Consider the following 21,179-nt stretch of genomic DNA (forward strand, 5'->3'; position numbering starts at 1 on the left):
GAAGTGGGAAACGGAATATATTCTCTCTTATTCCCTAGGTCACAACTCTTCCTGGACCATGGAAACGATATTCCCTGTCCTCTATTCAAAGACGAAAAAAACCCCAGGGTCTGCCTGACCAACTCCAGTGCCAAGAACAGAATGGTTCCCTCCCACTGCTTCTTCTGCCTCCACACTGCACTCTACCCTCTGTAGGTACCTTGGGTTGTAACACTTTTATATTCAAGATGAGTTCTCAGGAATATTTCCTTGGAGAGATTTTTTTTTCTTTGTGTCCTATTTTTTCAAATGTCATGATTGTTGTGGAGCATGTTTTAGTTCTTTAATTTTATAAACCATAATAACTGTTGCTTTAAGGAAAAGAAATGTGTCAATATGAAAATCCAGAATAAAGGACTAGAGCACACTTGACTCTTTTTTTCATTAATTTTATTAGAGTATATTTAGTTTACAATGTTGTGTTAGTTTCTACCATTCAGCAAAGTGAATCAGCTATTGTTGTTTAGTCACTAAGTCATGTCCAACTCTTTGTGAACACATGAAATGTAAGTCAGGTGGACAGAGGACAGGTTCCTCTGTCCATGGGATTTCTCACACAAGAATACTGGAGTGGGCTGTCATTTCCCTCTCCAGGAGATATCTCCAACCCAAGGATTGAACCTGTGTCTCCTGCATGGCAGATGGACTCTTTACTGCTATATGTATATGTGGATCCTTTCTTCTTTGGATTTCCTTTCCATTTAGGTCACCAGCACACTTTATTCTTGATCTTGAAGTTCTTCTATGCATACACCACTAGTCTAATATTAAACCTCACCCAAGTTAGAGTCCCTACATGGATAGGGGAATCCTACTGTTCCCATTTTAGGGTAAAGCTAAAAGATAGAAAGGCTATGGTTTTTCCTGTGGTCATGTATGGATGTGAGAGTTGGACTGTGAAGAAGGCTGAGCGCTGAAGAATTGATGCTTTTGAACTGTGGTGTTGGAGAAGACTCTTGAGAGTCCCTTGGACTACAAGGAGATCCAACCAGTCCATTCTGAAGGAGATCAGCCCTGGGATTTCTTTGGAAGGAATGATACTAAAGCTGAAACTCCAGTATTTTGGCCACCTCATGCAAAAAGTTGACTCATTGGAAAAGACTCTGATGCTGGGAGGGATTGGGGGCAGGAGGAGAAGGGGGTGACAGAGGATGAGATGGCTGGATGGCATCACTGACTCGATGGACGTGAGTCTCAGTGAACTCCTGGAGTTTGTGATGGACAGGGAGGCCTGGAGTGCTGCGATTCATGGTGTCGCAAGGAGTCAGACACGACTGAGCGACTGAACTGAACTGAACTGAAAAGATACAAACATCAAAGATAAGTTCTGATTGTAAATTACCATTTTATAATATGAGGACTTCTGTCTGTGATTCATAAAGACAAGGTGTCAATGTCTTTCTACTCTTCAAGATGAGAAAAAGTTTCTTTCTTAAGTTTTAAGCAATGGGAAGAACTTAGGTTTCCTAAATTTTGATTTTCTTTCATTGGTCTTGAGCTTACATTAGCCCTCTCATTATTCTATGTGTGGGCTCTATTAAAAGCCCATTTCCCTTTTCAAGGGTCAGGGGTCAGGCTTGGATATGTTACAGATGGGATTTACTCTGGGTACAGAAGCTCTTGTCTGTCATTCATTTTCCTCCCCATAGGAATCATGTCCCTTAGGGTGGATTCTCTTCCATGGCTGGTGATGAAAGGCTAAAAGCTGTACCCTTTACTTGGAAAGTCTAGAAAGGAGAGATTTAGGGCAGACAATACAAAAGAGTGAAGCTGGATTTTTCATTATAAAACATTTGAAATAATAAATTTCCTCCCAGTGAAAACCAAAGTCACTTTTGTTGATTTGTTTTTACTCATTTCGTGTCCTCATGTGAAGAACAAAAAAGCAAGCTGTAATTTTTGAGATCAAAATGTCACTGCCCAGCCTCCACCCTCCCTGGAGATCCCACCAGGTAGAGAAAGTGGAGATTTCCTTCAGTCTTTTCTTCCCTGATTCTCCTCCCAAAACAGCAAGGAAAGGTTTACAATACTGTGCATGTCTTTCAAAACCAGATCCATAACATAAACATGGTCTATGAATGATCCACTTTTCTGTCCAAGAACAGAGGTGATTCTCCGATGAAGAAATAGATGTACTTTCTATCCCATAGTAGATATCATTTTCACCAAAATCCCTAAAAATGGTGAGGATGGAGAAAATAAATCTTTCAAATTCCTTTATCATCACCCCCACCTCTCCTACCACCACCACTAACAAACTCCATTTTCAATCATTCAGAATCAAGATTCCTCTCATTCACTCCTTCCCCACAATGTTCATCGCTGTATCAAAGGATCCCTTGCTCATTCGACAGCTGATGAGCTGTTATCCATGAGCTGATAACAGCTGTTATTCAGCTGTTATGGAGACTCAGACAGACTCAAATGCTGGTGACAGTTATACAGGTAGGTGTCTCTGCACATACCTTAGTGGGGGCTGAAGTTTATAGCAAGGGTGGAACAGGACACTTAGTGAAGATAATTTGTCACTAGCCAATTAGCCAACTCAAATTATTAAAACACTTCTTTTTTTTTTTTTTTAATTAACCAGCATTATGTGCAAACTTTTCTTCATGATACCCATAGTAATAAGATAGAGTAAAGGAAGGGATAAAAGGCCTAGGATTTGAATACGATTATCAGAAGGGGTAAAAAAAAAAAAATAGCTAAATTTTTAACAGTTAGTTTTAGGCCAAATTAAAATGTCTCATGGGCTATGATAGCTTTATCAAATGGCTATATAAACAAAAGACTGATTACTTTTGTAGATTAGGGGACAGCAGCATCAGTATAATTTTATTGCATTTTTCCTTATCATAAACCTGGAGGAAAAATCTCCAGGCCAATCCCTATGAGGGGGAAATACTATTCTTCAGGCCCTACTAGAATGGAAGTGGGTAGCCTAAGAACCTAAGAACACTTCATGCAGAGATAGCAGAGACAAAAGACAACATCAAACCCAAAATAGGCAACAAGATTGCCTACAAAACATCCCAACATTCATACTCAGAGATGAAGGGACCATTTCAAATATTCGGAATGAAAGTTGGATTCCTACAGACATTGTTTGTTTGTTTTAAGCCTTTATTGAATTTGTTACAATATTGCTTCTGTTTCATGTTCTGGTCTTTTGCCCTTGAGGCATGTGGGATCTTAGACCCCCTACCAGAGATCAAACCCACATCCCCTGCAGGAGTCTTAACTACTGGACTGCCAGAGAAGTCCTTAATAGAATATTTTAAAATTTCAAAATTACATTCATGTCATCACCATTTTACACTCAAACTCTCTCGAAGATCCCAATTCTCCAATTCTCTGGCCATCCAGGCTGAAAAGACAGACCTCGCAGACCCAAGGACAGAGCCCGCCCCCGCCCTTTTCCTGTTCCAGGCCATGCTTGGGCAGGCTTGCAGAGCCTCAGGTGGAGATGCTCAGGGATGTGTCAAGTTCAGTACATCAGGCCTTTTAATTTCAAAGTGAAAATTAATTTCTGGAATTATAAACAACTGCCCTTTTAAACTAAAGAAGTTACAGAGGACATTTTGGTCTTGAAAATCACTAGGGAGGAAAGAAAATGAGTGCAGAAGTGAGATTATTTTTAAAAGTCAAAAAAAGAAGGGGGGATCCAAAGAGAGCTTTATCTGACTCTGCATTTATGAAATTTCCTGTTCTAGAGGAGAAGGCAATGGCAACCCACTCCAGTACTTTTGCCTGGAAAATCCCATGGACGGAGGAGCCTGGTAGGCTGCAGTCCATGGGGTCGCTAGGAGTCGGACACGACTAAGCGACTTCACTTTCACTTTTCACTTTCACCATTGGAGAAGGAAATGGCAACCCACTCCAATGTTCTTGCCTGGAGAATATCAGGGACGGGGAAGCCTGGTGGGCTGCCATCTATGGGGTCGCACAGAGTCGGACACGACTGAAGCGATTTAGCAGCAGCAGCAGCAGAGGAAAGATGGAGGAAGACATCGTCTTTTATTCCATCCCACCCCCACCAATATACCAGTGAGTATCTTGTTATGCCTGTTTATAGAAAATGTTACACTCTTTCAAAATTGATATTTAATGGCAACCTGTCCTTTGGCTCAGTCTTTGGGATCTTTGGGATGTGGTCCTGGTTCACTCCTCAAGGAAGGTTCTACAGTCCCTCTAGATCTTAAAACTAAAGGTCTACATGCTGCTGTAAAGCGAGAAACCAGGGATGATAGTTGAGAAGCCAGAGCTTCCTCTTGTGGCCCTCCCCACGGGACTGGGGTACTCATACCCATCTCTCTCTCCTCCAGGGTGAGGTCAGCCTGGAAACATGAACCAGGAGAGAATGTCTACCTCAAAAAGATGAGCAAAATGATGTCAGAAACATGTCTACAAACTTGTACAAAGTGGGAAAGGCCATTTTACATGTTTAATTGGAGAAATAGAAAACATGCTTTATGTTTGCAAATCTCAATGATCCTTACCATGATTTTTCGCCCAATCCAAAGTGTGTTTGATCTGTCTGAAGACCAAATGTGTGCTTCTTGAGTACAAGGTGAGTATTCTGTGCATTGCAAAGGAAAGAAAACGTGGACTATCTGTGGGCACACATGGATCTCCCTCCCCGCAGGAATTCTGGATTTGCACCTTCCAGATTCTAGAAGTCTCCATGTTGCTCTCCTGAGATGAAAGTAGAAAACCAAAGAGACTATGACTTGTTGGCCTTTGAGTACAGTTACACATGAGAATCACCAGGGGAGATTTTTAAAAACACTAGTGCCAGGTATTCCCAAGGGAATAATGTAAGACTCCCTAATGGTAGAAAGAATCACTGATTTTAAAACAACTGAAATGACAATTCCTCTCATCTCCAAAATGTGAAAGTCATTTTGCTTTCCTATCACATCTCCATTTTAAAGGATGGGAGAGAAAAAGATGTTCAAAGCACTGTAAGAAAATAATTCACCCCAAATCATCCTTACTTCTTCCCATCATTTTTGGTAAATTTTTAAGGTATAAGTAGAATATCTGTAACCCCAAGCTCTTAAACTATACTAGAAGAAGGGCTGAGACCATAAACTTGAGATTGTATCATGTCCTCAGGCCCCAGATAGGTGAATTTCTCTCCTCCAACCAACACATGAAAGAAGCCACATGGCCTTCCCAGCTCCTCATCCTCCCCCACCTCCAGGTCCTTGTCACAGGCTGAGTTGTGTGTTGTGTCTGTGTTTGTGTGTTCTTAGTCACTCAGTCATGTCCAACCCTTTGCAACCCCTGCAAGGCTCCCCTGCAGGAGCCTTGGAGGGGAGCCTGCCAGGAATGGAATTTTCCAGGCAAGAATACTGAAGTGGGTTCCCATTCCCTTCTCCAGGGGATCTTCCTGACCCAGGGACCAAACCCAGGTCTCCTGAATTACAGGTAGATTTTTCACTGTCTGAGCCACCAGAGAAGGCCACAGGCTGAGAGTTGTGTTTCCCCCAAATTATATATTGAACTCCTAACTCCTAGCACTGCAAAATGTGACTGTATTTGGAAAGAGATAGTTTTTAAAGAGATAGTTTTTAAAGAGATAGTTTTTAAAGAGATAGTTTTTAAAGAGACTGTTTTTAAAGAGAGAGTTAAGGGGAAATGGGGTCGTATGGGTGGGTTCCAACCTAATAAGACTGGTGTCCTTATAAAGGAGGGGTTAGGATACAGACCTGTGGACACCCAGAGAAAAGACTATGTGAAGACAGAGAGAGAAGATGGGTATCTACAAGGCAAGAAAGACCTCAGAATGAAACCAGTCAACTCTTTGATCTTGGACTTCCAGCCTCCAGAACTGTAAAGAAATACATTTTTGTTCTTTAAACCACCCACTCTCTACTGTTTTGTTATGAAGCTCAGCAAATGGATCCAGCTCCCCCAAAACAAAGCAAAAGATTTTTGCTTTTTTCTGCCTCTGCCATCACCTCTCCCACCTACCAGCATGTGGTTCTCCCTTAGGTTCTCTGGATCTGACTCAGGAGAAAAATAAATGAAATCCAGATATTCTAGAGGGCCAAAACAGGATTTTTCTCCCCCAATCACTTATTTCCTTCTTTCCTGTATTGCTAGTGGGGAGCAGCATTTTTTAAACAGAGTGAAAGGAAATATTTTGTTGACATAAACATGCATGAAAATTATGCTACAAGAGAGAGAGAACAATAGACCTGAGTACATGCAGAAGACTCAGCACCAAGCAAGTAAGGAGTGGGCGCAAGGAGATACAGAAGTTGGGGTGCCACAAGGAAACCTTATTTTAATGATGGAACCGAAATCAGATTACTATTTTAATTACATCTTCTTTCCTTTCTAACCCTTGTACTGATAAAAGACCAAATAGACATCAACCAAACCTGGAAAATATCCCTGCTGCTACTGCTGCTGCTAAGTCGCTTCAGTCGTGTCCGACTCTGTGCGAAGCCATAGATGGCAGCCCACCAGGCTACCCCATCCCTGGGATTCTCCAAGCAAGAACACTGGAGTGGGTTGCCATTTCCTTCTCCAATGCATGAAAGTGAAAAGTGAAACTGAAGTCATGTCTGACTCTTAGCGACCCCATGGATTGCAGCCCACCAGGCTCCTCCGTCCATGGGATTTTACAGGCAAGAGTACTGGAATGGGGTGCCATTGCCTTCTCTGGGAAAATATCCCTACAATCTATCAAAAAGATGAGAAGTAATCAACTATTTTATTCAAAAAGAAGCCTTTAGATTATACTCAGGAAGAATTTCATTTTTCCTGCTTAATCATGTATGAGTATCAGTCCCTTCATTTCTCTGTTGGTAATGTATTCAATTAAGGAGCCCAGTTTTCTGTCCATGAGTTAGAGGTCTGAGGTCATGTATCTCAAGATGGTGAAATCTGATTGCCCCACACGCAGAAGTCCCTAAGGGAAGACGATCCTCCAACAGCCATAGGACAAGCTGGAAATCGAAGTGCAGATTAAATGGCTCTGGATGAATTAAGTGTTCATTTTAACTGTCAAAATACTGAGATGATAACTTTTCTCAAAACATAGATCCAAAGACATTCTTCACTAAATGTATAAATTTAGTGAATTTACTAAATGTCTCAATTTGAAATATGATTGGGAAAACATTAACTTATTTTTTGAAACCTAATGTCAAAGAGGGTAACTCAGGACAATTCCTTCAAAGAAGTCACTGGGCCAGTCTAGGACACAAAATGACATAGTTATAAGCCCTTTAGCATCCTCCTCCCAACTCTCATTTACACATTTATTTTTCTAGCTCTAGCCGAATTGTAAGTATGATCTCCCTACTGCCATTTTTTTCCTGAATTGGGGTGAAAGGCCATCTCCTCAAGGGGTAGATGAATGACTTTTCTCTTTAACCCTCCTGGTCCCATACTGCTCAAACCCAGTGGATGGCATCCCCAGCTTTCCCCTCCTCAGTCTTTCAGATGAAACTAAATATCTCTACCCCATCCATTCCTCATTTTATTCTTTGTTTTCCCAGAAAAACATAGAGCCTTTCACTTGCTTCCATCTTCAAGATTTGTCTTATCCTCAGAGGACTCTTATCCTCAGCTTCCCAGGTGGTGCTGGTGGTAAAGAACCCGCCTGCTGGTACAGGAGACATGAGAGATGAGGTTCCATCCCTGGGTCAGGAAGATCACTTGGAGGAGCGCATCACAACCCACTCCAGTACTCTTGCCTGGAGAATCTCAGGGACAGAGGAGCCTGGTGGGCTACAGTCGATGGGGTCGTAAACAGTCAGACACAACTGAGCAACTGAGCACATGTGCATGCACAAAGAACTCTGCTCTCTCTGCAAGTTATTAGAGAATTACTGAATTCCCATGGAAAAGTCAGCAGGAGGGTGGGTGTAATATCCAATTACTTGAATTCTAGTAATATGAGAAATAGCATTCATGAGAACTGGAGACACTTTTTAAACACAGAATAAATGTGACTGAATGGCATTTTGAGATAGTAATGCACAGGAACCTTTTTTCCCCTGAATTTCCCTTTCTTGTCCAACACCCAGACATCAGAGAGGCTGTTCTTTGTCTCCAAAGAGATGAGTGGTAGGGTTGGAAGAAGAAAATTATTAGAAGATGTGTTTGGCTTTTGTTTTGCAAAACCTAAATCTTTAGGATATGTGAATGTGTGAGAGTAGAAGGAGCAGCTTAAATAAACATGAAAGGACAAGGCTTTCCCTTATATTGAAAAGAGATATTCCCAAGCTGGGAGATGGAAAGAGAGATTGTGGGTCCCAGAGCATCAGGATTCAACCCAGTTGTCTAGTTGTCAATAAAGGAGTCAGAAAGGCCAGAATTGCAACAACTAAAACGGTATCAAGGAAGACAGAATAGAGACAGGCTTGTAAAGATTCCTGAGCCCCATACATGGCATGGTAGCAAAAGAAAACACCATAGAATTGAGCATCTGAGATTTTACTGTACTTGTGAGCTTATGAGTTAAATGGCCACAGTTCCACACATGCCAGCAGAAACACGAGTCACCAGAGACAAAGGCTAAGGATGTTATCACTCCGAGCACAGCAGGCAACATTGTCTCCATGCTCACATTGACTTACCTTGTTTCACAGTCCCACAGGGACTACATGGAACAGCACGAATGGATGTTGCCCGTAGCACACAGCTGAGCTGCTCCGTTTTAGCAAACCTCATACGTTAAGGAGGCTACAGGGAAACCTGCCCGGTCTTCATTCTGGAGAGTGGTATTATCTTTGTTGTACTGAGAATCAAACAAATCTCCTCTCTATTCCAGAGACAGACACTATCGTCCAAGGCTACTTGGTATATGAACAGCCTTGCAAAGATTATCCAGAATAAACTATCTATGCCTCTGCTCCTAAGACAGTAGAATACATAAGACCATGATTGGTAGGGAATTGTCTCCCAACACTGTGGAGACAGGAACAGGGGATGACTCTGCTGTGACGTGTGTGCTTTGATGATTGAAGACCGGAAAAAGCCTCTACCAGCATCACCTTCACACTCCATGAGCCGTGGGGACTATAGCATAACCCTGGAGAGGAGAACGGAGTGAGGAGCTACACTCCAAGCAAAGAGATTAAATAAAAGTCTGAATTCTGTGTAATGCGGCAGTTAACTCTCTGCCTCCTTCAGCTACTAGAATGTCAGACTCAACCCCAGACAGGATATTTGAGGATGACTGGCTGGAAATAACAGACAACCCTAAGACAAAAAACCTTTAGAAATTGGCACTTAATAAGTTTTCACATTCTCTCAAGAAATGGCTGGATCCCTGTCCAATAACCTTACAGTGAGGGGCAGGTCCCACACCTCTCTGATGTAACTTAGTAGTTTTTCTTTCTTTCTTTCTTTCTTTTTTTTTTTTACTGAAGTATAATTGCTTTTCAATGTTGTGTTAGCTTCTGCTGTACAACAAAGTGAATCATATGCTATAATCATACATATGCTATATGTATGCATATATCCCTTCCCTCTTGGGCCTTCCTCCCAACCACCACCCCCAACCCACCAATCTAGGTCATCACAGAGCACCAAGCTGAGCTCCCCAGGATCTGCAGCAGCTTCCCACTGGAGATCTATGTAACACACGGTAGGGTATATATATCACTGATACTCTCCAAATTCATCCCACCCTCTCATTTCCCCACTGTGTCCACATGTCCATTGTATGTCTGTATTTCTATTACTGCCTGCTAATATGTTCATCTGTACCATTTTTCTAGATTCCACATATATGTGTTAATATGCAATATTTGTTTTCTCTTTCTGATTTACTTCACTCTGTACGACAGACTAGATTCATCTACATCTCTACAAATTCATTCCTTTTAATGGCTGAGTAATATTCCACTCCATATATGTACCATATCTTCTTTATCCATTGTCCATTGATGGACATTTAGGTTGCTTCATTTTTATAGGACTCAATCTTAAATAAGAGCAGACAGCCAGGGATCACCATACCTCTGAGCAAAGTCTTTAGAATTTTTTTAAAAAAAGAAAGAAAGAAAGAAATACACAGAAATAGGAACTCAGAGGAAACAAACAATGAAGAAAAACAAGATGAAGTTTTTGTTTTTTTTTTTAAGTTATAGTTAAGAGTTCTACTTTCAGGAAGCTGGAACCGATATACTTTTCCATACCCCTTCCTCCAAGTATGACTAAAAGACCTGGGCATTATTAGTACCCATCTATTCTTGCATATTGTCCATTTTCTCCATTAGACCCCTTAGCATATTAAACCTATAGTCAGTCACGCAGTCATGTCTGACTGACTCTTCGTGGCTCCATGGACTGTAGCCCACCAGGCTCCTCTGCCCATAGAATTTTCCCGGCAAGAACACTGGAGTCGATTGCCATTTCCTACTCCAGGGGATCTTACCTACCCCAGGATGGATCAAACCCTTGTCACTTGGGTCTCCTGCATTGGCAGATGGATTCTTTACCACTAGGGCTGCCTGGGAAGTGTAGGTGTCTTAAATTCTAGGTCTGATCATTTCAAAATCTGAGGCTGATTCTGATGCTTGCTCCATCTGGTCATACTGTGTGCGTTGTTTTGGGGTGTTTTTTCCGGCCTGTTAGTATGCCTTGTAATTAAAACTTTACTGCATAAAAGGAAATGTAGCAAATAGGTATTTTTTGTGTGCTTTATCTGGCTAGGAATTAGGTGTGTTTAGCGTTTGCTGAAGCTAAAGTAGGTATCAGAGGCTAAAATTTTCCATGCTTGTTTTTGTAGCCCCTGTTGTCTTGGGTTTCCCTAAAGACTTCCTCTTAAATAAGATCTGAGACATACAGTTCTCTGAGATGACACTCGCTGTTACTTTATAGGAGTCCTACTGACATGGTGGTAAAGTATGTAGGGAGAAAAAGCATTCTGTAGTCCTACAGAGAGGTCTCACCCTGTTAGTGAGCCTGTGCCCCAGAGTTAAGACTTTCACAAGGGCTTCTCAGTTTGTTTTTCTACTCCTTAGGTGATACAATAAGGTTACAAAGGGCAGGATTGCTATTTCCTTTCTTCCAGAAGGGTTCAGTTCAGTTCAGTTCAGTCGCTCAGTTGTGTCTGACTCTTTGAGAACCCATGAATTGCAGCACGCCAGGCCTCCCTGTCCATCACCAACTCCCGGAGTTCACTCAAACTCACGTCCATTGAGTCGGTGATGCCATCCAGCCATCTCATCCTCTGTCGTCCCTTTCTCCTCTTTCCCCCAATCCCTCCCAGCATCAGGGTCTTTTCCAATGAGTCAACTCTTCGCATGAGGTGGCCAAAGACTGGAGTTTCAGCTTTAGCATCATTCCTTCCAAAGAACACCCAGAACTGATCTCCTTCAGAATAGACTGGTTGGCTCTCCTTGCAGTCCAAGGGACTCTCAAGAGTCTTCTCCAACACCAGAAGGGTTAGACTCTGACAAAACTTCAGTCTGTTGGGCTCTTATAAAATAGTTTTCCCTGATGTACGCACTGTGAAGAACAGAATACTCTAGGCATGTTTCAGAATGGCTATTCCAGTTATTCATTGTGAGAAAGTAGTAGAATTCCTAGACATAAAACTCACTAAGCCTAAACCCTGTGGAGTTTTTTACTCTCAAACTTGTCCACACCAAGCCTCCCGCAATTCACTAAGGCCACCTTCAGTTTTTCTACCCTTGCACTTGTTCCTGCAGAGGTTTCTGCTCATGGATTTCTGCTCTGGTAAATTATGATCCTGTGTATCCACCTCTCTCCAATTTGGGGGGCAGCAGTTTGCCCTGTGACCACAATTCTCTGGAGGATATGAGTTGTTGATTTTTTACTGTGTCACACACTTTTTTGTTGTTGTTGTGGAAGTGGGAGTGACAACTTCCAAGTTCCTTACACACCTGATGCTGGATTGGAAACCAGAAGTCCAATTTCATAAACTTTTTATTGTCTCATAATCACACAGTTTCAGGGATGTTAATCCTCTACTCCAGTGCCCTGGAAGCAGTTATTGTTGTTCAGTTGCTAAGTCACATCGAGTTCTTTGCAACCCCGTGGACTGCAACATACCAGGCTCCTCTGTCCTTCGCTATCTCTCGGAGTGTGCTCAAACTCATGTCCACTGAGTCAGAGATGTCATCTAAACATATCGTCCTCTGCCACCCGCTTCTCCTTTTGCCTTCAATGTTTCCCAGCTTCAGACTCTTCTCCAATGAGTCGGCTCTTCACATCAGGTGGCCAAAGTGTAAGAGCTTCAGCTTCAGTCCTTCCAATGAATATTCAGGGTTGATTTCCTTTAGGATTGACTGGTTTGATCTCTTGCAGACCAAGGGACTTTTAAGGTCTTCTCCAGCAACACAATTCAAAACCATCAATCCTCTGGCACTCAACCTTCTTTATAGTTCAACTCTCACATCCATACATGACTACTGGAAAAACCATAGCTTTGACTATATGCACTTTTGTTGGCAAAGTGATGTCTCTGCTTTTTAATATGCTGTCTAGGTTTGTCATAGCTTTTCTTCCAAGGAGTAAATGTCTTTTAATTTCAAGGGGCTGCAGTCACCATCAGCAGTCATTTTGGAGACCAAGAAAATAAAATCTGTCATTGCTTCCACTTTCCCCTCCTTCTGTTTGTCATGAAGTGATGTGACAGGAAGCCATAATCTTAGGTTTTTGAATGTTGTATTTTAAGCCAGCTTTTTCACTCTCCTCTTTCACCCTCACCAAGAGGCTTTTTAGTTCTTCTTCCCTTTCTGCCATTAAAGTGGTATCATCTGCATATATGAGGCTGTTGATTGTTTCTCCTGGGTATCTTGATTCCAGCTTAGGATTCATCCAGCCTAGCATTTCGCATATAAGTTACTCTGCATATAAGTTAAATAAGCAGGATGGCGATATACAGCCTTGACGTACTTCTTTCCCGGTTTTGAACCAGTCAGTTGTTCCATGTCCAGTTCTAACTGTTGCTTCTTGACATGCATACAGATTTCTCAGGAGGCAAGTAAGGTGGTCTGGTATTCCTACAGTTTGTTGTGATCCACAGTCAAAGGCTTTAGCATAGTCAATGAAGCAGAAGTAGATGTATTTCCAGAATTCCCTTGCTTTCTCTATGATCCACGAATGTTGGCAGCTTCATCTCTGGTTCCTCTACCATTTCAAAACCCAGCTGGGACATCTAGAAGTTCTCAGTTCACATTACTGCTGAAGCCTACCTTGAAGGATTTTGAGCATAACCTTACTAGCAGGTGAAATGAGCACAATTGTATGGTAGTGTGAACATTCTTTGGCACTGCCCTTCTTTGGGATTGGAATGACTAGACACAAGTTAAACAGAGGTCCCAGGGCAGCAAATCTAGTCTCCTCTCTTCAGTGTAATCACTTCCTCCCTTAACAACCTCAGTACAAGGGACACAGGGAACAGACCAGGAAGTCTGACAAGTGTTTTGTGATTTAAAAAAAAAAACCCTTCATAAAATACTGTAACCACACTCTCTTTCCCTAGGAAAAAAAGACAGCAAAGCATCCAATTAACCTGAGAGAAAACATTCCTATGAACTGCTATTAGAATGAAAGAAGCTATTTCAAACATATTTAGCTAAGAGCAAGAGTTAGTTTGGGTTCCTGTGATTTTCAAAACTCTAATCCATTTTAATCCTTTAATTGCTTTGTACTTGGGCTGAATTAGGAAGTTCAAGTTTTTGTCCATGAGTCTGAAGTCTGAAAGAAAATCCTGTGATTCACTTTTTAGAAGGAGATACTTTCAGTACCCTTAAAGTATTTCTAGGGATTATCCCAGAACAGGGATAATTTTGAACTTTAGGAACATTGGGTTAAAGACAGTTATATTAAATAGGGTGGAGAATATCAAACACAAAGGAATGATTAAATCAAACAAGAAACCATTTCTGCAGTTGTCATTCAAGAGAGAAGAGGCTATTTCCAGTTTTAAATCAAATAACTAAGGTGTGACTAATTTTCTCTTTTTTTGAGTAATTTTTATTGGAGTATAGTTGATTTACAAAGCTGTGTGAGTTCCAGATGTGCAGCAAAATGAATCAGTTATACATATACATATATGCACTTTGGGGGATTCTTTTCCCATATAGATTACTACAGAATATTGGATAAGTTCCCTGTGGTATACGGTAGGTCCTTATTAGTTATCTATTTTATATAGAATTATATGTATATGTCAATCCCAATCTCTCAATTTATTTCTCTCCCCCCTTCCTCCCCTGGTAACCATAAGTTTGTTTTCTACATCTGTGACTCTATTTCTGTTTTTAAAATAAGTTCATTTGTATTATTCTTTTTTAGATTTACATATAAGTTATATCATATGGCCTTTGTCTTTCTTTGCCTGACTTACTTCACTCCATTTGGCAATCTCTAGGTCCATCCACGTTGCTGCAGATGATATTATTTCACTCCTTTTTATGACTGAGTAATATTCTATTACTACCACATTTTTATTCACTTCCATTGTCAACTGACATTTAGGTTGCTTCTGTGTCTTGGCTATTGTAAAGTGAATAATTTTCTCCTGTATATAGTTTAAGGGCTTCCCAGGTGGCGCTAGTGGTAAAGAACCCACATGCCAGTGCAAAAGACATAAGAAACGCAAGTTCGGTCCCTGGGTCAGAAAGATCCCCTAGAGAAGGGCATGGCAACCCACTCCAATATTATTGCCTGGAGAATCCCATGGACAAAGGAGCCTGACAGGCCTTAGTTCATAGGCTCTCAAAGAATCAGACATGACTGAAGTAACTTAACGCACACACAAATATATATTTTTAAACTACTTTTCTTGGTAACTATAGTTGCATCAGAAGAGAAAACTAGATTATTGCAGGGATAGGAATGGGAGGGAAACCTGCCTTCTATCAGAAACACGTTAGTACTGTTGGAATTGGTACCACATACATATATTTATGGGCATAAAGCTAATAATTTATTAGTTGCTTATTAAATAAATAATTTTATGAAAAATGTAAGCAATGTGCTAAATTCCACAATTTCCAAATGCAGCAGTTAACATCATGTAATCCTTTCCATAACTTCACCCAGCAGATGTGTTATTTGGTCTTATTCTCAAGCATCTGGTTTTCAAGATGGCTCTGCTGCTGACTCCTCTGCCCTGGGGTGGGATCAGTGATGACTTGTAACACCCACAAGCTGATTGTGTCAATTTAACATAAAGAAGAAAAATGGAGAATAACCTTTCAGTCCCAGATCTCAGGTTTAGTGCAACATCCTCAGCTCATTTGAGAAAGACCTACCCAGCTTAGGGGGTAGAGAATACAAAGCATGCCACCTCTTCCCCAGCAACTCTGTAACATGGAAGAGAAAGACACATGGTCTTTGTTCTCCCAAAGCAGGCCCAGATGGAGTTCCAGGAAAATTTTCCATGTTTCTCTTGTTGCTTCCTCACAGGCTATCTGCTCTCAGTGAGTAGGGAAGGAGGGTCTCCTTTCTCTCTCTTGTTTGTCCTCTAACACCTTAAATCCAGTGGGATGATGTTCATTTTGTGTGCATGTGTGCGTGCACACACACACACACATACTCACACACTTCCCCATATCATAAACCTGACTTCTAATAACTCCAAGGTCTAAATTTCTCTTTCTTTTCTCTTTTCCCTAACTCATATTCTGGCTTCATCTCAAGTTCATCCCATGGGATGACTATGGCTCTTGTTGAAACAGGATATTCTAAATTCTGTTCTCCAGATGAACCCTTAAGAATAGGGTTCTTAAACTCTAAGGTGCCAAAAAGGAAGAGGAAAGAAAGGACAGACAGTGAGCTGTGGTTGATTATAGCTCAAAAGAGCATGTGATGGATTCCCTTATTCACAGGGGTCGATGACCTGCACTAATAGAATCCAAAGCCAGTGAAGTATGGATTCTAAAAAAAATCCATTGGTTGGAGGTAGAGTGATTATTGACAGAAAAATGTTGCTAAACAGGAGTTTACTGGAATTTTCCCTGGAGGACATTGCCTGAGAGACAAGTAACTGGAAGTGCTTTAACCAGCCTCAAGCCTTTGTTACTTTCAGTTTATGGTGTGTGACTATAAACAGCTGGACACAACTGAAGCGACTTAGCATGCACCCACAAAGATTCATGAGGAGAAAAGAGCTAGTGAGAGACACACAAGCCTTAAGACTGGTTAGAAAAAAGAGGTTGGAGACATATGAGGGGTGAGAGAAGAAATAGTTAGGGGTTAAGGATCTCTTTTCTGGAAGTGCACTTAGCAGTCCTGCATATCTGTCTCTTGCTTCAACTGTGCTTGGAGGGAACAGACCCAGGGACGCCCCTTGCTCCAGCCTCCGACCACCCTCCAACATTTTTTCCAGTCACAACATTCAGAATCAGCCACTCAGCTGTCCACAATCACTGGCAATAACCACTATTTTTTGAGTTTAACTCCTTATTACCTGTCAACCATAAACTCCCAGATTCGCCAGAATTATTCCACCGAGGTGGAGACTTCTCTCCACCGCCTGGTCAACATGCATCTGCAGGCCTCCTACACTTACCTCTCTCTGGGCTTCTATTTTGACCTCAACAATGTGGCTCTGGAGGGTGTGGGCCACTTTTCATGAATTGGCCAAGGAGAAGCACAATGGCTCAGAGCGTCTCTTGAAAATGCAAAATCAGTGTGGGAGCCACATGCTCTTCCTAGAAGTGCAGAAGCGTCTCTAGATGACTGAGGTAAAACCAAGAATGCTATGGAAGCCACCCTTCTCATGGAGAAGAATCTGAACCAGGCCCTTTTGGGTCTGCAGAGCCTGGGTTCTGCCCGCACAGACCCCCACATCTGCGACTTCCTAGAGAACCACTTCCTAGATGAGGAGGTGAAACTCGTCAAGAAGATGGGTGACCACCTGACCCACCTCCACAGGCTGGCTGGCCCCCAGGCTGGGTTGGGCGAGTATCTCTTGGAAAGTCTTACCCTCAAGCAAGACTAGGAGCCTCTGGAGCCCAGCGGCCTTTGAGGAGCCCCCTAACATCAGAGCATCTGCCTGAAGCCCCTCTTTACACCCACTAGGCAGCTTTTTAACACCCTGGAGAGACCACTCTCAAGCCCTGGACCAAATGGACACAATAAAGCTTTTTGAAGCCATATATATATATGTTTTCTCCTGCTGACAATGATACTCAAACTCCAGAGGAATCTATGGGCTTCCTTCTTGGCCTCCCCTCACCAGCTTCCCTCTTTCTCAGCCTGAGGTAAGAGTGGGGGTTGGGCAGGTGGCCAGAAGCAGTGGGGCAGGGTTTCCATGGGAACCCCAGGGTGTCTGAGAGACTTTCTCCCACTCCAATCTTACACAGATTTCCTAGCCTATGCACCCCCATTTCACACTCGGTGAAAAAGAAAACAGGCGTTTCCCTAGAAACAAAAGAAGTTTAAACCACACCCCATTTCTCTCCTCAACTTCTCAGTTTAGAATAAGTAATTCTATGTTGTTGCTTTTTAGTTGCTAAGTCATGTAAGACTCTTTGCAAACCCATGGACTTCCCACTCAGGGATCGAACACAACTCTCCTGCATTGATGGGCAGATTCTTTACCTTTGAGCCATTTCTGGTGGCTCAATAGTAAAGAATCCACCTGCCAATACAGGAGACACGAGACCCGCAGGTACGATCCCTGGGTAGAGAAGATCCCCTGGAGAAAGAAATGGCAACCCATCCCAGTGTTCTTGCTTGGAAAACCCCATGGACAGAGGAGCCTGGTGGACTACAGTCCATGGGGTCACAAGAGTCAGACAGGACTTAGCAACTAAACAAGTTAATTCTAATTCTATTCCCTATACTAATTACTTTCTAGCTCAGTAGATCTCCTCAGTAAAATGGAAAAGATTATAATTAGACCCATATACTATTTCATCTCATGTGAGCTTCAAAATAATTCTGAGCTATAGGAAATGAGATTTCACCCTCTTTTTTCAAATGAAGAAAATGAAACCAGCTTCACCGTTCAGACCTGAATTTTATTCACAATGCCCCATTTTTACAAGGAAAAACAATTAAGAACTTCTAGTTAACATTAGGTTCTACTCAGACCTTGCTAGGAGCAACAAGTTATTAATGAAGTAAAGTAGATTTGATGTAAAATAGTGAAAAAGGAGTTGCCAGCTTTGGAGACTCTATATCTCCAAAAGGATGAGTTAAGCTGACAAGAGCATTCTGTCACCGAGGAAAACCTAGGGTGTAGATAGTGTCCATCTTTCTCAAACACAGTGACACCTTTTGCAACTACTACTACTTTTCTGCTGAGACCCGTAGAGAACCAAAGCAGGAGGTCTCAGAGAAGGATGTCAAAAAAAGCAAATTAGGGCTTTTCAAATGATCAGACTGAACAAAATGCACTGCAAAATGAGATCCCCTGGGGCTAAGTTCAGAAAAACAGCCAGCTCCCTGGGCCATCAAGTTAAATTCCACGGAGACTATTCCAAAATGGAAAAATCTCTACCTGCCAGATGATCTCTTGGGAAGGGTACTGGATATGCATACCACTTGGAGTGGGTACAGTGAGACGCCCAAAAGGTGATTGAGTGACTGACCTGTGAAAGGAGGGTGGAGTGACTACAGGGCTCTGTTTTTTAACTGTTCTAGATATATTTGGGGCCAGAGCTGAATTGCCTGGGATAAGAAAAGGAAGTTTGAGCCCCACTCTTGTTTTAGTCCTTCCCACAAATAGCCCGACTGTACTGTGCCTCCCTTCTAAACAAACATAGAATGAATAAGTTTTTTTTTAATATCTATTTAAGGGGGAACCAAACTACTCATCAGCCTGGGCTTCTCACTTGTGTTAGTGTCATCCAGATTTAAGACATGAGTGCTTCAAGAGAGTCAGGCTCAACTTTTAATATTCAGTGAGTGTTTATACAGCACCTACTGTATGCCGGGCACTATCCCAGATCCAGGGAACACAGTGAACAAACAGGCAAAAGTTCTTACCCTCAGCAATCATACTATAGTTTGGTGGAAGGAGACACAATAAATTTAAAATACGTTAAAATAAATTATAAAGTATGTTAAGAAGGAAAAAAGTGCTACAATAACAGGAAAAGAAGAACAGAGTAGGGAGGATGGGGTGTGTAACAGGCTAGGTATGTGTGTGAGATGGCACTTTCCATGGGCCAATCTGGATTGACCTCCTTGAGAAGGTGCCCGCTGAACAAAGGCTCGCCAGAGGTGAAGAATGAGCCTGGACAAAGATAGGGGAAAGATTTTCCTGCAGAGGAAACAGCTAGGGGTGGACCTCATGGTGAGAAAGTGCCCAGCACCTTCAAGGAACAGTGAGGAGGAAGAGGAACAAAGAGGGGATGAAGTCAGAGAGGCAGGGGCAGGGGGATGGGAGATCAAGGAGCCAGACTGCACAGGGCCAGGGGGGATCGAGGATCAAAGAGCCAGACTACACAGGCTCTTATAGACCAACAGAAGAATTCAATTTTACTCTGAATAAGGGAGGCCTTAGAGGATTTTAAGCACATGACTGATATGATCTGGCTGGTTTATGTTTTAAAAATATAATTCTACTAGTCATGTTGAAAATAAGCTATAGAAGAGGAAGAAAGAAGCAAGGACACTGCTGGTTAGGAGTCCTTTGCAACCAGAGAGAGATGGCTAGTGGCTAGGAAGCAGTGAAAATCGCTCAGTCATGTCTGATTCTTTGTGACCCCATGGACTGTCCATAGAATTCTCCAGGCCAGAATACTGGAGTGGGTTGCGGTTTCCTTCCCCAGGGTATCTTCCGAATCCAGGGATCAAACCCAGGTCTCCCGCATTGCAGACAGATTCTTTACCAATTGAGCTGCAAGAGTAGCCCAAGAATACTGAAGTGGGTAGTCTATCCCTTCTCCAGCGGATCTTCCCAACCCAGGAATCAAACTAGGGTCTCCTGCATTGCAGGTGGATTCTTTACCAACTGGGCTATCAGGGAAGCCCTGGCTAGCAAGCAGGGTTTTGACAATTGAAGCAGTGAGAATTGATTAAATTATGGATATAATCCTAAAGGTATAAGTACTACCTTCACCCTAAAACTCAATTATGCCTCACACTCTAAGTCTTTACATAAGACAAAACACAATAGTTTAGTCATTAAGCAGAGCCAAGGACCTTTATTTACTCCTTAAGAGTCATAGATAAATATTCTGAGCCATATCCTGTGAGCTGTTTTGCAGATACTGAAGCCCCCTCACCAGGCAGAAGAAGATGACTCTGTGAAGAGAGGATGACTACATGATGACCAGAGAAAAGCTGTGACATAAGCTATTCCACTTCACACAATTCCGAGAACTGTCCCAAAGAAGCAGGAACAAACTCTGAAACTAGAGATTAACTGTACTCAAAACAACCAAGACGATGCTCATAGGACCATCACATCACTGATACTGAGATGACTGTCAGAGCTGACTGTGCCATCCTGCTCCCTCCCTCCACGCATACAACCTTGAACCTCCACTATAAAAACTTCTGCTCCTTGAGCAGCAATCAGGAGTTGGTTCGCAGACACAAGTCCACCTTCTCCCCTGGTTGCCAACCTCCAAAATAAAGTTACCTTTCTTTTCCCTCGTCTCCTGAGAACTGGCTATCAAGCGATGAGCAGCCAGACCTGAGTTTGGTAACAAAGGTAAAGGCCACAAGATGTCTTGACAGATTGGATGTGTGAGAGAAAGCAAGGAGGAAAAGGAAAGAAGGAAAAAGAGGGACAGAGGAAAGAAAGAAGACAAAACAAGAGGGAGAGAGGGGAGCAAGAGAGAAGGAGAGAATGGGAGAGGGAAGAGAGAATTCAAGGTTGACTCTCAAAGTTTGTGGTCAGAGCCAACTGAAAGGATGAAGTTGCCATCAACTGATACAGAGAAGACAGCAGGTAAGACAAAATCACTTGGAGTAGCCAATGGCAACCCAATCCAGTATTGTTGCCTGGAAAACTCCATGGACAGAGGAGTCTGATGGGCTACAGTCCTTAGGGTCACAAAGAGTCAGACACGACTGAAGCGACTGAGCACATAGCACACAAGATACGTTTAAGGAGAAGATGAATCATTCCATTTGGGAATGATTGGGACATGTTGATTGCAGATGTCAAGATGGGCAAGGAGAGATGCTGAGAAGGCTGCTCAAAATATCAAATTTAACATGTCCAAGAG

General features: G+C 42.3%; 1 long non-coding RNA gene across 1 annotated transcript in view; it reads right to left on the reverse strand.

Moving 5' to 3' along the window:
• Window positions 1–461: 461 nt before the first annotated feature.
• LOC139183649 (uncharacterized) overlaps window positions 462–21,179 on the reverse strand; it is a 33,449-nt gene continuing 12,731 nt past the window's right edge. Inside the window, exons 3-4 of the long non-coding RNA XR_011567228.1 lie at window positions 4,539–4,734; window positions 462–2,213 (exon numbers count right to left, since the gene is read on the reverse strand). This is a non-coding gene — a long non-coding RNA (uncharacterized lncRNA). The remainder of the gene's footprint in view (window positions 2,214–4,538; window positions 4,735–21,179) is intronic.

This window comes from Bos indicus, chromosome 6, assembly GCF_029378745.1.
Source record: "Bos indicus isolate NIAB-ARS_2022 breed Sahiwal x Tharparkar chromosome 6, NIAB-ARS_B.indTharparkar_mat_pri_1.0, whole genome shotgun sequence".
Taxonomy (NCBI): Eukaryota; Metazoa; Chordata; class Mammalia; order Artiodactyla; family Bovidae; genus Bos; species Bos indicus.